Genomic DNA, 17,692 nt, shown 5'->3' with positions numbered 1-17,692 from the left:
TACAAACCATGGAGAAACAATTAAGACTGTGACAAAAAGCCATCGTATTTCTCAGGAGAGTCGACACTGTTCCAAGGATAAGATGATAACTAGTGTCTTGAGTCCAGCTTGGTGACCTTCTGGAGCTGGAACTTTCAATTATGTCAAATTAGCTGTGTCACATGAGCTGGCTTTGTGAGTGAGGCTGGATCAATGCAGTGCATCTCACTGATGATGACAATGATCTAATCAGTCTCGGTCACTCAATGGACAGCAATGAGGTTGTGAAGTAAGCACAAAAAAAAGAAAGAATGCTGGGATCTGTCATTGTCAGGGTTACCTAGAGGCTCCCCATTTGTGCTTTTCCTTTAAATGCTAATTTTAAACGATGAAAAAATAACACTAAGTAGCAATTTCCTAGAAGGGGTTTTGTCACATCTATTCAGACTAACATTCTGCTTGCCAAATTGCAACCTGATGTTCAATAATGCTGTTTTTGACACTTCTGTGTAATAAAAGTGAAGATCCTTCTTTGCTCAAGGATGTCTATGACACTTTTGACACTTCTCTCCCAGAATTGCAGGCAGCCCAGATGTTCTTTGCATTAAGAAGAGCGTCGCTACAGCTGCCATGGAATGTCAGAAGATATTGGGCTCTAGGCAAAAGCAGCAAAGGGCATCCTTTCTCTTTTTAAGTGAGGAGTAATTTTTGGAGAGTAAAACCTTTTGATTGAAACTTAAAGCCTCAGAGGGACTTTCTAGGCAAGAGACACATTGCACTTTCTCTGCTCATGTTTCAAGGTAACTCAGAACCATTACAGAGCAGCTGTTTCCACTTCTATTCAGAAAAAGATTCCTTACCTATCAATGCCAGCACGGCACTACTGTATCTGCTGGACATCTGGATGTTATGACACAGGCAAAAATGAAAATAACAGTAAGAGCTCTTGGTGATAGACTCAAGCCTTGATTTCTGGGAACTTACAAGGCTGCAAGACCTAGTCACTCCTGGATTGTTTAGGCTTCTCAAGACTTGAATCCAGGGATTTACATTCACAAGTGTCTCCTTCCCCACGAGCGACAGATGAAGCAGCCTTGGCTACGTGAAGTCTTTGTACCCCAGGATTCTCTGCAGCTGGACTAAAGCAAGTGTTTGAAGACCACATCATATTCCTGGGAAAAAAGTGTCCCTGGGTAAACCTGACCATATTTTCAATATCATCCTCCTTATGTCTGTCCTTGTACTGTCCCCAAAACAGCTGCTAGTTGGACTGCGTAATAAACTGGACTATGTTTCTCCTTTTAAAAATACACAGGTTCTGCTCTTTACCATGGGCCACACAGGCAGTGGTTCTGCGCACAATAAAGATATCTAGCATACGGGGTTCCACGGGTAGCTGCCTCAGAAGAAACACTTTAAATTTAAACTAAAGCCCCAGGGCTCACGCAAGGCACCGCTCCTGTCTGTGGGTGGGCTGATGAGTCACGGTGTTTTCCTTCATCCTGCTGCTCTTCAGCTCCATCTCCTGGAGTCACCCACGGCATTGGAAGAGCCACCTTCCCACACCATGCCTGCCCTTACAGGTTAGCACAGAGTCTAATTATTTCCTCTGAGAGAAAAAAAAAAGTGTGATGGACATAAAATTTCTAATTTGGAAATTTCAGTGCACGGATCTATTTTTGAGTACTTGCAACAGAAGTTTCTCTACTGGAAGGATTTTTTTTGTTGTTGTTTGTTACAGAAATCTGTATGATTAATACAAATTTTAAAAGGCTTAAAACAGATCAGAGAGCTGTTATTTATACTCTTTTATAGACACTCCAAAAGTTTAAGGTAGTCTCATCATCTATCTTCCTTAAAATAACATGAAATGGAATTGTATCTTTTTTTGCAAGAGTCACTGTTAAGTCTTTTCTGTCATATCCAGGGAACTGCACAAGTGGCACAGAAATTTCTTAAACAACGTTTTACTGGGATTGGTCCTTGCCTGACCTTCCTCTGTGCTGCATGGTGGGCTGGCAGGTGCAGGCTCTGTCAGGTTTTGGTGCTGGTTATAGTCAGCAGGAACAGCAGCAGCCAAAGTGAGTACTGGAGAAAATGAATATTTTTGGGTGCTGCCAGATCAGAGTTCCTGTAAAACTCTTACATAGCATCCAAAGAGCAGTTCCTGTAAGACCTGTGGCATCCATACTGTGATTTTTGTGCTGTGCTGCCAGCCCAATTGTATCAAGGAGCCATCAGCCCACCCAAAGAAAGGCAATGAACAGCAGCAGGTGCTGTTGTACCCTACCACCAGGTACTCCAGGATACCTGAGATCCAGCTGGCACTCCTGATCAGACAGGCGCTAAGGAAGATGACCACTACCTAACACCTTATTCCAAATCCACACCAGCAGTGGCCTGGTGAGCTGCAGGGCCTGAGCAGGCTGAATTTTTGGTCCATGCTGCATGTTTGGGGCAGAGTGCTAGAGACCCACCAGGGATGATGCTACTTTAGCAACAGTTGCCATGTTGTCTGCTCCTTTCCCAGACATATTCCCTGGTGTGGGTGTCACTTTCACAGTCAAATGCCACTGGACACAGACTTATGGCAGTGATTACTATGGAAAATAAGAAACACAAGGACAAATCATTTTAACTGAAGTGTCAGCAATGGAAAATGGCAGTCATCCTTAAATGTCATATGCCTCCCAGTTGGGCCTGGGCTCTGTGAAATGGGGAAATTTCACTCCAGAATTGCATAGATCCATTATCCTCAATGGTTCAGGAGGACAAGCTCATTAGGAGCTGCAGCTTCATTAGGTAGCAAGAGCTGCCCTCCTGTCAGGCTATGATCTATTTCTTATCTTGGATTGGGCCACAGGTTTTCTCCCCCACATCCCAACCACAATTGACTACCACACCTCACTGCTTTTGGTGATGGAGCGTAGATCTTGCTTTAAGAATTATAAGCTAGAGTTTCAGTAACACCACAGGAAAATCTGCTAAACATTACTCAGTACAACCCATGTGCAGCTTTGCCCTTACTTCTCCTCTCTAGTATGGGATCACTTGCCAAATGGCTGCAACCATCAGGAGCTCCCATTACAAGGCCAATCTGTGCTCAGGGATTACACACAACTGAGTGCACAGTAATAACAAAAACACTGAACCACACCTCTGCAATATATATTTACCTTTGAAGAGATACAATAGATATATTTACCATTTAAGAGATGCCCACATTTACAATGCAAATCAAATCGTAAAATGAAACCACAAGCACCAACTAAAAATACTATTTTAAAAAGTCACTGTTTTGGACATGCTGGAGGCTACAGGGAAAAAGGCAGGACACTACTTTTTTCTGTAGTAATCCTTTTTCTTTTTAAAATTTGTTTTTCAAAGGCTACATGAATTAACATTTAATCTCTCATTATAATATTATCTAGTACTTACAAGGAATTGAAAGAGTCAGAAAACAAAAATATTTTAGAAATTTCTATGTTATTTCTTAGGCTTCTGAAAGAAGTGCTCAGATAGAATTGCTTAAAGCAAACTTCAAAAGACTCAATATACCAGCAGCTGCAGCAAATACATGGCTTTTTCTAGTTTAATTATCTGTTTCTTCTAATAGGTTTTACAAGACATATATGAATAGAGATCAGAGGGAGAGACAGATTTGATATTTTACCTACACTATTCTGAAAATGGCTAAAGCATGCATGGTAGTTTGTTTGTACAAGAGAACCCCCCCAGTGTTTCTCTTCTCTGAGTTCAATGATTAACTCCACTTAAAACCCAATTCTCGTGTGTCTGTTGACAAAAATCTCTGCAATATAAAACATTTAACAGCAATACTTGGCATAAAATATTTTGGCAAAATGAATCGAGTATCGCATCAAACACAACTGAAAGGCAAACCTCCCAGCCAACAGAACAGTTCTATCAAACTCCAGATTCCAGTGTCCTTTTATTCTGGCAAAATCAAAATTACTTCTATCTTACAGACTTTCTATAATCAAGGTGAAAGTGTATTAGATATTGATATTTGTCTTCTTTGCAGAGATGCTGCACATATTCTAATACGGCAAGACTCTCCTTCCTTGCTCAAAACTGTAAAATATATTGCTGTCCTGTTTCACAAAATTTAAAGCTGTTCTGATGAATACACAACTTTCATCTGGAGTTAAAAAAATCCCTTTCACGCCTCATTTATTTAGAAGCTCTTTGCCTTATCACTGCTATAGCTATTTAAAGCACTGTTTTTCTGTTTATCAAAGCCAACTTTCTTCTTTCTCCTTTACATTTTTAAAGAAGAAAAAATTAAAAAGCAACCTTTCCACTGGCATTATTCTCATAACACATACCAAATTGATTTCAAAAGATTAGATTTGCCAAATTTCTCCTACATGTCGAACTGGAACCTAAATATTGCTCCTTTATTCATGTAAGTAGAGGCTTATTTATTCAAGAAACAGTTTTCAGGGGATTTTTGTAATGAGTTTAGTGAGAGCAAAAATTGAACTAGTTTTTTGTTTTGTTTTTTTGGAACATCAATTTTCAGGCAATTTTTGGGCATATAATTGAACATGAAGTCAATTATTGGTTTACAAGGGCTCCTTTGATGTGTGGCTCTCACTGCAGAGGCTGTAATGTGTGCCCAGCATCATTCCTGGGTGGGAGAGGGGAGAGAATGACCATCCTTCAGTGGCCATCCTTCATCCTGGCAGAGCTCTGGGCCTTTTCATGAAGGCTCCTCCATGCATGTCTACCAACATGGCCAGAGGGAACCTGCAGAAATGGGGAACTCCCTCACTCAGAGGAAACTTTTCCCTGTTTGTTATAAGAGGTGAAAGTCCAGTTAGAAATGCATCCCATAAACTGGAAATATGATCTCAGCAAAAATCTCCATTTTCACTCATTTTAAAATTCTCAAAACCTGCAGCTTTTGTGCTGGGCTGTTACATAATTCAGCAGATATTTCTAAAGTTTGAAGGAAAATTCCTCTGGAATTTTTTTATGCTGTGAAAATGACTGAGCCTCTCGTTTGCCTGGTTATTTAGCCCATGCCAAAGCTCCAAGCCTGTTGTGCCTGAGCCCTCCTGCAGTGAGGGCAGAGTCCCAAAGAGCTGTGATCACACACTGGGACTGACTGACCAGCTGAACAGTCCCCGCTCAAGAAAAATTGAATCAGAGATAACAGAAATGTTTAGGACTCCATGGATCCTACAGAGAGCCCCACATGAAGTCAAGGACCTGTCTGTTTGGAGTTAATTTTAAAAAGTCCATTTTTTTACCTGAGCTAACACCACAGAGGGAATGAATTCCACCAGTAAACACATCTGTGCTACCAGAGCACCAAAAGCATTGCACACCTCCCCTGAAATGTTCCCTTGCCAATGAGCTGGAACTACATCTGATCACTGCTCCCCTCCTTTGACACTCATTTCAGTCCTGTGCTCCTGTCACTCCACTGACTACAGACAAAAATATCACGTAATTCCCAACCAATTTCCTTTGTGCACACACGAGGCCTCATCTCTTCCAGCCACAGGGTATCACGTACATATTGCCTCTCATATTGCCTCTTGTTCATTCCACCATGATTCACACAATTCTCTAGTTTAAAATTATTCCTAATTAGTACACACTAATATGAAAATAAAAAATAAATTAAGAGAAAATTATGAGCATGCAATTAAACTTAGAAAACAGGCCAGAGGGTAAATGCTTAATCCTTTATAGACACAGTGGTGTAAATGTGAAGTGGACTTCTGACATGGGTGGAATACCTCCAAATTTATACTGGCAGAAAGAAGACAATCTAGCCAGCAGTTCCTAAAATAAAGAATTGAAATAATGGCTCTCGAAAAACATTATTTGTAACATAGATAAAAATATCAACATGTTGCAAGATCTCCAGACAAACCAGGCAGGATTATACTGCAGTTAGAAGTGATATTCTAATGAAAATATAGACATGAGTTTAGTTTAAGTGAGAAATAAGTCTCTCAAATATCAAACATTCTTTTCTCTGCATGAAATACCTCTGTATTTTCAGTACTTGCACTGGTCTATGCAATGTGACATCTATTTTTTGTACAGATGTGAAAAACTGGGATGATAGAATTGGTTTTGAAATTGTTTCCTACCAGAGGTATCCTATTCCACTAAAAAGGATTCTGTTTCTACTTGAATTCTGTTTTAGGCTAATTTTTGCTTAATTTTATTGTTTATGTTACGTTGCAGACTTGCACTGATATCAGCTGTTATTTTCACAAGAGCTGTAATATTCTGACCTCTAGTTATCATAAAATCCTGCATTCTGCACATGTCCTCAGTTAATGTGAATTATTTCTTAGCTGTTAGGTGGATTTATGCTTTTCATCTTAGCCTGAACTTCCCTCACGAGCATTCAGATAAATTATTTTGAAGGCATTCAGGAGCTAAGCATCCAAGTGTATTATGTTAATATTACACAATATCTCTACACATGCATCAAAGGACTGCACCATCATTTACTCAAATTTTTGCTTTATTATATAAATATGAGTCTTAATGCCAGTGCATAAGTTCCTTTTTCTCCACAGTGTTTAAGATTTTTCTCAAGTCCTGTTGATGCCATAATTGAGGTTGAGCATGTGCCTAAGTGCTGCCTGAGATGGGTCCCTATTCCCCAACGTGCTGTTTGTCTCTGGTAGCTGATGGAAGATTGCCTTACTCTTTGCTCATTAATATAAATAGATCTCATCCTCTCTTTGCATGAGCTGTGTGCCACAAAATCAGGTTTATGATTCTGTTATTTTCAGACACACACAGTTTAGGAATATTCCACACACCTATTTGTGGAATTACACCTAAAAATTTAGTAATTCACATTTCAAATATCTGGGGGGAAATAGAGACTTCTAACTTTAAAGTGCATATCAGTGCACACAACAGGGGTAAAATAAGATTAAGCACTGAACTTCAACTCTGTGTTTCCTGTCTTTGAGCTTCATTGTGCCACCTTAATATTGGGTTAACACAGTATGTACATAGAATATTTGTTACAAGATTTGTGAATAAGTGATTCTCATCTCCTCTGTAAGGGAAATTGACTCCATTACAGGAGAGGAGAGACATCAAGCTAACATTACATGAAGTCATAATCCTCTATTGAGACACTGCACAATGACATTGTTAACATTAGTATGCAATATTTATTATAAATAAAAGAGGCTATTGAGGCTTTCAACCCATAATCAGCTCTGTGTGGATGACTTCACTGTAGGAACACAGTGGAGTAATAATGAGGATAAAAGATTTATTTATACCTAAACATGTTCTCATTAGTAATTCTGCACTAGCATGTAACAGATACAATTGAAGGACCAGTAGGGTTTTTGTGAGGGCTTTTTTTTTTGTTTCTTTGGGGTTCTTTGTTTGTTTTAAATTACTACTTATTGTTTGCACTTTGACTATGAACATTTAGTAAGAAAATAAAGGAACTTATTAACGATTTGATTGTACTGTGTACTATTAATTCTCATGAATGAAGAATGATTCCAGTTTTATGGAATACAGTATCATCCCATCATGCCATAACGTGGAAATCCAATGAGCCATTAGCTCAGACCTTGGTAAAAAGGAGGAATTGTTTCTGAAGTGATCCTACCTGAACATGTAACATATAATCACAAAGCACCAGTGTCATGTAAGATTCTTAGTGACCTGCCTTTATATTGTACTCTTTTTCAAGCACCCTATTTCGTATTTCTTTTAACAGGAAAGGACTAACCCTCACTTCATGGAAGGCACCCAAGCAGTTGCCTACAGACCCTTCCAAGATCTCTCCTGCAGTTTGGGCTGTCATCTCACAGTGTATTTGGAGGAAATGGAACCCAGCTTAATGCCAAATCCTCTGCACTACCTCACTTTGTCCTACTACCATAAATCTCTCCCTCCTCCCTGGGGCCTGGGTTTACTTTCAGACTACAGCTTCACATTTACCTTTGCCAGGTGAAACCTAGGAAAAATAAGGCAATGTTTCAAATATGTGTTCCTAAACCACTGACTTGTTCAAAACCAAATCTTCTTTTCTGGCTGGTCCAATTTGTCTCCTTAAATTATATTTTGATGTTCTCAAACAGTTCTGTTGATAAAATCTGTTAGAAAAATCTTGAGAATATTTGGGGATATCTCACTACTAATGGACTTACAAGAATGTCAGTATGCTTATATATAATTTGGTGAACATGTAACAAGAACCCACACCATAACCATTACTTAAGAGAATCACCAGGAATAAATGTTAAAGTAATGTATTGTATTTTATCTTGGAAGAATGAAGTTCATCAGGTATTCATTCCTCATCCTGGGAAATACACTGACATGGTTCATCTCATTCTAAAACTGTGTTTAAGTTGATTATATGTAAGCTAACTGATAAGAAAATCTTATTTATATTGAAAAACAAATAATTTAATTTAGAACCACTCAGCTCAGAAGGGAAAGCTCTTAACAACAATTACTGAGGGATCTGAAGAATTCTACTCCACCTTCAAATGTAGATTAAAAAAACATTTACTTTTTCTGTTAATATCAGCTGTTCATTTTCAGCAATAAAATGTCAAACCTCTTTCTCTCGAAAAAGATCAACTCCTTGAGAAATACCCTTTCCTTAGCATTCTGTGGTCTTAGCTTACCCCTTTTATTCAGTCTTTTTTTGCCTAAAATTTTATTTATTCTACTGGAAGTGGGATTAAATAAAAATAAAAAATGCTTGAATTTTGAAAACCAAGACATTATTCCTAGCCAGACTGCTTAAAGGAAGTAGCTGCAAAAAATTAACACAGCTGACATAAGTCTCCTTCATTTCATATGCTCTTTCTGTCTCCATACTTAAAAACCCACAGACTCCATTTAAACATATACAATGCTGAGAGCAATTAACTTCCTGTTACAATATAATGGAACAAAAAATACAGAGATTGTATGAGTTTCATATTGTAAATACAATGTCCTGTTTAGAGCTCACTACCATAGGGGTTTTTGCCTCAATTGTGACAAAGTGCCTGAAGTGAACAGAAAGCTGAGTTTCAAAATTCAGATGAAATTCTTCCCACTAAAAAAATTAAATATTTGCATATATGTAATATTATACAAGTGCACAGTGTAGATTTTCAGACTATCCATTCGGGATACAGATTATGAGCTTCAGCACATTAAGGGAAAATTTTTAGAAGTATTTTTATATCCATAATTTCAATTATTTTGTGCTAACGATGCACAATACAACCAGGCTTGGAAGGTCTCTACTACCTCTACTATCAATCCAGCTCTTAACTCTTTAATCTCCAAGGGTCCAGGCCAGGTCCTACTAAATGCAGTGGAAACATTCTCCCTGACTTCACCAGAAACCAGATCCCCAAAGACCTTAAATTCAACTATTGAACTAATATTATTTTCTTCTGATTCATGCATTTTTCAGGCATAAAAATAACCCAGTTTTGTTTCTTTAATGGGTTTTTCACAGTGATCTGGGTGGCTGATGCATCTGCAATCTGACAGAACAGATATCTCTTTTTGCAGAGTGTATATAAGTTCCTCCATCTATCTCAGAAAAAGTCCTACAAAGCTATTCAGAACTCAGTACACGTTCTTTCCTCTTCACAACTCATTTTCCTTTTTTTTTTGTGACAACCTAGGCAATAATTCACAGCTCACTGGGTCTCCTAAATAACCCCCTTTATATTTACATGGTAGGCATTCCCCTCATTACCCTGCGGGATTCAGCGGCGTTGGCAGGCAGTCATTAAGAATTCTTAAGACCATGGAGGTTTAACATCCCCTTCCGTAGAGTCTTTGCAAACACCCTGTATGGTTACAATCTCTGCAAATTTACAGAAAGTCTCGACAATTTAACAATAACATAAAATGTGTCATTTGGTAATTTCTAAGTGGTTCCTTCTTTGGGTCCCATCCAGACTCACACATGAAGCCTTTCAAGCTCAGAAGCACTTCACCCAATGGAGGACAGTTATGTTTCTTTCTTTTGCTAGAAAAATGAGCAAATCACACCTGCTATTGATGAATGGAGAAAAGTCCTTTTAGAAAACACAGATGAATTAATATAAAGGTAGTAAAATGCATTATGAGAAAGATGCTGAAATCTAACACTCACAGAAGTGAGATTTTTCACTAGAAGGTCATTTTTTCACCAGAAAGACATGATCTAAGTACAAAAGAAGAGCCAAATTTCCAGAGTTTATGGTCTTGCTCTGACTGAGAAGCTCCCTGCAACTGACTTCCCCTACTCCTACGGAAAATCATTAGAGACACAGCTCTACAGACTTGCCACTGACATCTCCCAGCTGGTCACTCACCCCTTCCCTTCCCTAACACAGCAATAACAACACCTCCTCAAATCCTGTACTCAGTGCCAAGTACTGTTATGGAGGCTTGGAGGAATATGAAAGGAGAAACTAGAGAAGTTGATTCATATTAGCATTGCTGCTGCCTGGTTCTGGGAACTCCACTTGTTCTGAAGAAGTCTCCAAACAAACCTGGAGCAGCACATTGCCAATCACACCCCCAACAGTTTGCATCCCATGAGCCTTGAACTGACAAATGTTCAGAACTGCATGGATATTGACTGCATGGATAAATAGTTCAAATTAATATATCAAGAAGCTTACACCAGAAAAAATCTCAAGGAAAATGATTTCATTTTGAAGGAAAAAGAAAAAAGAATACAACCATCCTTTTCTTTACAATTGGACTATTCTCTTTTTAGTATTATCTGAAACTTTCATTGGGGTATTTGTTTCTTTGATGAGAAGCAGAGCCTTCATGATACAATGTCTTGTATGTGTCACATACAAAGTTATTAGAAATGTCCAGATTTAAGGAGCAGATTCTGGGGAATTCTTAAAATTAGAGCCATTCACACTGATCCAGGAGCCATGACAGAATATGAAAAGTATGCAGTGACAGTTAAATCTGCAATGCCTTTGCTCTTGTTAGTGAAATGAGTAAATCTTAAAAAAATAGTAAATCTTAAAACTTTAAGACCAACAGGCACTTCAGTATATGTTTCCCATACTTACAAAGTCCAAATAACATGCTCCACACAATTTACCACTACAGTTGTAATGAGAGAAAAGGGTCCAAACCCACCTTCCCAGATTATTTGAAATTTCCTTTTATCAAAGTGAGTCATTCTTACATTTTTTCTCATGGAATTCTGCAGCTTCTGAAGACTACTCTTTCACTTTTGAAATATTTGTAGAATTCAATATCCATTTATAATTTAAAATGCATTGGTTATGCTTTTTAAAAAGCTGATTGTTTGTTTAAAATTCAAGTAATAAAAGTAACACTACTGAAAGAAGGCCTAGGTGCAGAGTGGTATTTTTGGACGCTAATTGGTCATGTGTACCAGCCAATCATGAAACACATGCTAAAAACACTCAAAAGTGTTCAGAAATGCCTCTCTAAAGTCATAAATTTTTTACAGGTAAAATTATGTGAGTGAATCACATTCAACATCTGGAGTCAGATGAGTTTACTGAAGTAAAATTGCAAAATTAAATTTAGATGAACTTAATTAAAAAAGGATCCAATTTAATATGGACATTCATCAACTTCTGATTGAAAATCTTTCCTGCCTCAAGAAAATATAATAAACTATGAACACAAAACCCATATAAAGGCCGAAATGAAGTGTGAAGGGATGGTCAAATAAAGAAAGGCAGGAAGAAGGAACACTATTTTTTTCTCATTTAACAGAAATCCATATACACACTTTCCTTTAACTGCACAGAATATTGAACTATTTTTAAACTCCATAAGAGTTCAACAAGCGAGCTGGTCATCTGTATGCCCTGAAGGTCATTGCTCCTTCTGAGGCATATGCTATGTATTTACTGATAACATGAATATGCAAATTCTTCTTTCTCCCTCTATGTCTTTCTAGTCTGCCAAATTTTTCTCCTAGATCCTAAAGGACTTTATCTAACCCAGTTATAGTCCTTAAATGCCCATTACCCGAGTGGCTCTTGCTGAAGTGAATGGGAGTTTTGTCACAGGGCTGGGATTCAGATGACTTCTAATGGATTTTCATTTGCCTCAGCTAAGAGACAACAAATGCAGCTCTCTTATTTTCCTTTGCTAGGTCATTACTGTCTTGCTTTTTTTCAGGGGAAAAAGATCTAGTAGTTTAGTCCAGTCACTTCTGGCTTTCATGAATTCTGTCTGTCAGAACAGCATTGACTTTCAACTCTCTGAGTCACAGCACTTATAGATTTTAGCAATGGCAAATAGCAATTTGAAAAGTTAAGAATAGTGTTCTTAGGATCACATTGTTTCCTTAGAAAACTGCCTTGATAATTTGTTGTTCTGCACACTGGTTATGTGATCAAGAAACATGATATGAATGCTGTATTCTTTTATTTCTAATAAAGAACATTGCTAGAACAGTATGCACTGAGGGAGATACTGTCCTTTATTAGAATCACATTCCCACATTATAAAAGTCACCCAGCAATAATGAAATGTAATCTGTCTTGAGGATTCATGATAACACAGCATTATGCTCATTTTTTATATGAATAGAGCATGACTGAATAGGAATACTATTGTTGTTGAATTCATCCTTAAACTGAAGCAGTGATTTTATTGAAGTATTTATTGAAGTATTTGGTTAATGATAATGGCTAGAGGAATTTTTCCATGTCAGAAAAGTTCTTGCTTTTGCAGTGTAATCTAACTAAAAAAAAAATATATATATACTTCAATAGCCTGTAACTGTAAGGACTTGGAAGTGCTCGTACTTGACATCTGTATTACAGTGACCTAAAAGCAGCATGAGCACACCTGGCCAGGCCAGGCCCTACCTCCAGCAGTGGCCCTGAGTGGCTGCTGTGTGCAGGAGTGTCACATGGAGTGGGGTGACTTCCCACACCCCCTACCTTGCCAGGGCCCAAAACATTCCATGAGGTATATGGCATAACAGGGAGAATAATTTTGACCATCAATATAATCACAAATAATACAATCTAAAATTAGTTATTTCTTCCTGAAGAAGCTGAGCACTTAGGCACCAACAGGAGTTCCAGTTAAAGAGTTATTCCACTCTACCCAGCTACTGTAGAAGGTCTATTCCAAACGACACAAAAGGACAGCAGGATGCAACTACCCTCTCTTCCCTTTCTCTTACAAAACCTGGGAAACCATCTCTGCAGCAGGATTTCTGTGCTTCAAGATGAAGATAGATTATGTCTCCCTACAAATTTCTCCACAGCAGTATTTGAAAATCTGACTCAAGGTTTGATGAATCAGACTAATTACAACAGAGAGTGCATTAGAAGAGAAAAATAATTTGTAATTTTACAACTTATTGCTTGTTTTTCAGCAAGAAGAAGCTACTGGATTTCCTTTTTGCACATTTTACTTTCTCTTTGGAATCTGCCCAATGGTTACATTCTCCAAAATACAACGTCAAAGCTTCTGAGAGCAGTTATATTAGTAGAGAGGACAATAAAAAAGCCCTTTTGATTTTAGTCTGAGGAAAATTGCTCAGAACTTGTGTTCTGAGCTCCTAAGCTCAATCTCTCACAGATCAATATATGTTCTTATTATCTCTCTGTTGTTGTATTGGTCAAGGGGAAGCACTTCATTTTTCACACAGATTCAATTGTAATATAACCTGACAGACACCAGCAATATTCTAACATGGAATAGAATATTCCATAGGAATAAAATTCTAACATGAAATTCCATGACATCTTTAGAACTTACCACTGAGACTGGATGTGAAGATCCTTAAATTGCTGGCATCAGTGTTCCTGTAAACTCTGGCACAACTTCAGATGGGTTATCCTGCCAAAAGTCAGAGGAAAATATTCATCAGACAGATGATTATTTTTAATCACGCTTAGCCAGTACCGATGAAATCCTTATTTTATAAATGCCTACTGCAGGTTTAATGATAAGACCACCACAATAGCTCTGAATGCAACACACCTGCATATTGGCTTTTCAATGTGAACCTGAATACTGATTCTCAGAGGTACTTTCTGTAGAAAAACCGTCCTTTCATGAAAGCAATCCAACATATTTTACCAGAAAAAAAAATTGTATTGCAGTATTAGTTTTAATAAACCTCAATAGAAGGATGCTTCCCAGAAAAAAGCAAACAAACAAAAATGCACAAAATTGGCCAACCCTAAACTAACGAAGCATACAACTCATATGCAGTTCATTTTCCTTTCAGATCAAAGGGGTTTTGAAGTTCAAATAAATTTGCCTCCTAATAGTTTTAGTACAGGACTATCTCTCTTAACATCTGAAAAATAACATTCAGAGTTGGCATTTAACAGCTTATTTGTATTGCAGCACTTCAGGAACAAGAAAACTTGTAATTTCTACCATATGTGGAACGTTTCTTTAATTAAAGTATTTCTGTTTCTCTCCGTCTATTTTTTTGTCGAAAAACTCCAGCAAAAGGATTATTTAAAAAATACATGTGTAACATAATTATTTTTGCATAAATTTGCATATGTTACTGTAAATACAGATACGTACATGTATACATTTGTTTCATTAATGTTTGTATGATTATGTTATACGTGGTTTAAATGACTTCTGTTTAGGAGAACATGAAAACTATCCTGAAGTGAGAGCAAAGAAGACATGGGATTGATAATAAGAAATAGGCAGGTGGTGCAATGTTCTTGGGTAAGATCAGTTTTATGATCTTGTAACACCAAATCCAAGTTGTTTCTACAATGACAGAGCAAATTCAAAACAATAAAAAAACTCTAAGGAGCCACCATCAAGCCCTAGATGAATACAGAGGATCTCCACATCTCTGCTTTCCTCTTTGACTCAAGCTCCCAATGAAAATATTACCATTTTCGCTATGTAACAACAAATTCCTTAGAGTGAGCTTTTCAAAGACATGTAGGGAACTGGTTGTCTAATCCCCCAGGCAGTTTTGAAAAGCGTATAAATATACTATATAGCTCCTTACACATCAAACAATATCCCAGTGCACTTCACATTAATCTTTAATCTAGACACTTTAATCTTCAAATCTTCATATAATAATCTTCAATGAAAGATTCTTTCAGGGAGTTTACAGTATATTTAACACAATTTAAAAGAAGTGCATTGCCCTAGCTTTTAATATCCAGAAAATGTTTTATAAATTAGATTGACCACATCCTGGCCAAGGTTTCTGTATTTTTAATATCTTTGGAGGGAGATTACAACAAAAGGGTGCTGGAGGGAATGACTTAGTTGGTTAAGCACCCCAGAACCATAGCTGCTGATCCCAGAGTTGATTCAGCATTTCACTTCTTTCAAGGTAAGGACTTGCATCTCTTCATATATATGAAAATAGCACAAGTTACCCTGTGCATATTACCCTGTTTTGGCAGCTCTCTGTATGCACATCTGGACACGGACATAGTTTCCATATCTGTATTTTTTGCCAAAAATATTAACTGTTAGAATAGTGTGCCAGGCCCTTCTGCAGGGATATAGCCATGACTTCAACTGCTCCTGGCCTTTACTGTTCCCTCCACAGCACCTCTGAGCTCTACCCATGGAGCAGGACTCCACAGCATCAGCCCTTGCTAAATGCACAGAGGAAATATTCCTCAGAATTTGTACAGTGAACTGAGGACAAAAGGCAATAGGTCAGTATGAAGTAAGAGGGGAAAAAAGAAAATAATAGCCATTATGACAGGCAGGACTGTCTTCAGGGAACCTGGTAAAGGCACATTTTGAGGAGAAATTTGAAGAACCAGCTTTGCAGAAGCATCTGAAGTGCTCCAGAGAAAGCACAAAGGTGCTGCCTTGAAAACAAGAGTTGAGGAAGAAATTGACGCCAAGTGGAGAAAGGACAAATGAGCTGCTGAAAAAAAGGGAGAGTCACCTGAGAATAATGGTCAGTAAACAATACAGCCAAAAAAAAGAGAAGAAACTAAGAAAATGACTTTTCTAACATCATTATTTGAGTTCTGTAAGGTAATCTTTGGCTTCCCTGTAACCTCCACAACTGGAGATGTGAGAAGGCAAATTCACCAAGGAGCACATGGAGGAGAGAGGAGTGCTATGGAAGCCAAAAGAGGAGAGCATCGAAGGATGATTATTGAAGTTAAAACAGCTGATTGATTCACTGGGTCAGAGGTGGAGTACCCACTCTGATTAGACTGGAGAAAGTTACTACAGACTGGTTTGAGCACTTCCCATTGACTACAAAGAGTGGGAATGAGATGGAAATGACTGTAGCATCCTCCATGCATTCAGGGATGAGAGCCTCTCAGAAGAACAGGTTGGGTAAACACTGGGATATTTTGAATAAGGGAAAGGCTAAGGCAAGCTTGAAAATTTGTAACAAAAGGGAAAGAAGAGAGTGACAGATTGAAGGATAAAAGGGATCAGACAGGGAAAAGCATAAAGAGGGTGAGCAGAGGATAGCAGTCAGAAAACTCTATAACTTGTGACAGGCCAGAGGACTGTTTCAGAAACAGAGCAGCCAGTGAAGGGAGCAGTTATGAAGATCATTTGTTTATCAGTTCTCACAGGGAAAAAATTGTCAAGATCCTTCTCAGAAAAAGAAATTGTAGTGGGAGAAGAGGCTTTGAAGAATGACTCAAAGGTGCTGAAGAGGAGATTAGGGCTGTGGTGAAGATTTCAATTACAGTAGGCAGGCAACTGAAAGAACTGAGAAAAAGGAGTATTTCTGCCATGGAGGGAGTTGGCTTGGTCACAAAGTTTCTCTGCTGTAAATATCTATAGGAAATATCTATAGGAACAGTGGTCTTGGTGGCTTTGAGAGATTCAGAGAGAAGGCAGAAGTTGAACTCAATCAGTTCAAGAACCTCACTTGCTTTTGGGCAAGGAGACTAAGGGAGGAGAGACAATAAGTTGTTGGTCATGTTCCATCCTTGCTAGACCAAGTACTAAGTGGGTCTTTATTTAAAACTCTCATGTGTCTGTCACAGGTGAATAGAACTTGATAAGAACTTGACAAGTGGATGAATTTAACATACCATGAAGATCCAGCACGTCAAAAAGGTCTCTGAATACCTGGTTTATATTCGGACATAACACCTGAAATGGCTGAAAGATACAGGCATATTTGTTCAACAATGCTTTTTATCTCAGAAAAATACCATGATTTGTACTTTGAGGAAAAACATATGAAATATTTAATATTCATGGGACATATTTAGTGTGAGGACATGAAGAGTTGGTGATCTGGGTTTAATTTTCCATTCTTTTCATGGTCAAGCCCATTCTAAGCTAGAAAGATGCATATCACATTTCTGACAATGCAGATGGTTTTCAGCACAGAGTTTTGAGCAGAGGCAGCAGTGAGCCCCTTAAAATATTGTCAGACAAATGGCTGGTACAATGTCTGAGAAAGCTGATGCTATGATTTCTATGAGGCAAATTTATAGTCCTGGGAAGCAAAGAGAACTTGGGGATAACAGTGGTACTAATGGTCCAGAAAGCTTAGTGAAAGTAAACTACTGTAAGACATTGAGAATAGATATTTTTCTAATGAAGATATTTTCATATTAAGGATTCAGATGAAATTTTACACTGTTTTGGCAAAGTCAGGAGTTGAGACTAAAAGAGTGACAATGAGAAAAATGGTCAAAAAATTTAAGTGAAAAAGCTTTAAGAAAGTCATCCTCAAGTGACATCGAAATGCATGTTTAGAGGGAAGCAA

At 37.9% G+C, this 17,692-nt stretch overlaps 1 protein-coding gene across 2 annotated transcripts in view; it reads right to left on the bottom strand.

Moving 5' to 3' along the window:
• Positions 1 to 17,692, bottom strand: part of SEMA6D (semaphorin 6D) — a 209,300-nt gene that overhangs the window by 116,134 nt on the left and 75,474 nt on the right. Inside the window, exon 2 of one of the 2 annotated variants that reach the window (XM_030955304.1) lies at positions 13,744 to 13,824. The gene's annotated coding sequence lies outside the window, so the exon portion shown is untranslated. Of the gene's footprint in view, positions 1 to 13,743; positions 13,917 to 17,692 lie in introns of those variants that run through there. The other variant, XM_030955305.1, reaches the window with a different exon arrangement.

Source organism: Camarhynchus parvulus, chromosome 10, assembly GCF_901933205.1.
Source record: "Camarhynchus parvulus chromosome 10, STF_HiC, whole genome shotgun sequence".
Lineage (NCBI taxonomy): Eukaryota > Metazoa > Chordata > Aves > Passeriformes > Thraupidae > Camarhynchus > Camarhynchus parvulus.
This window is presented reverse-complemented; position numbering and strand designations above follow the sequence as displayed.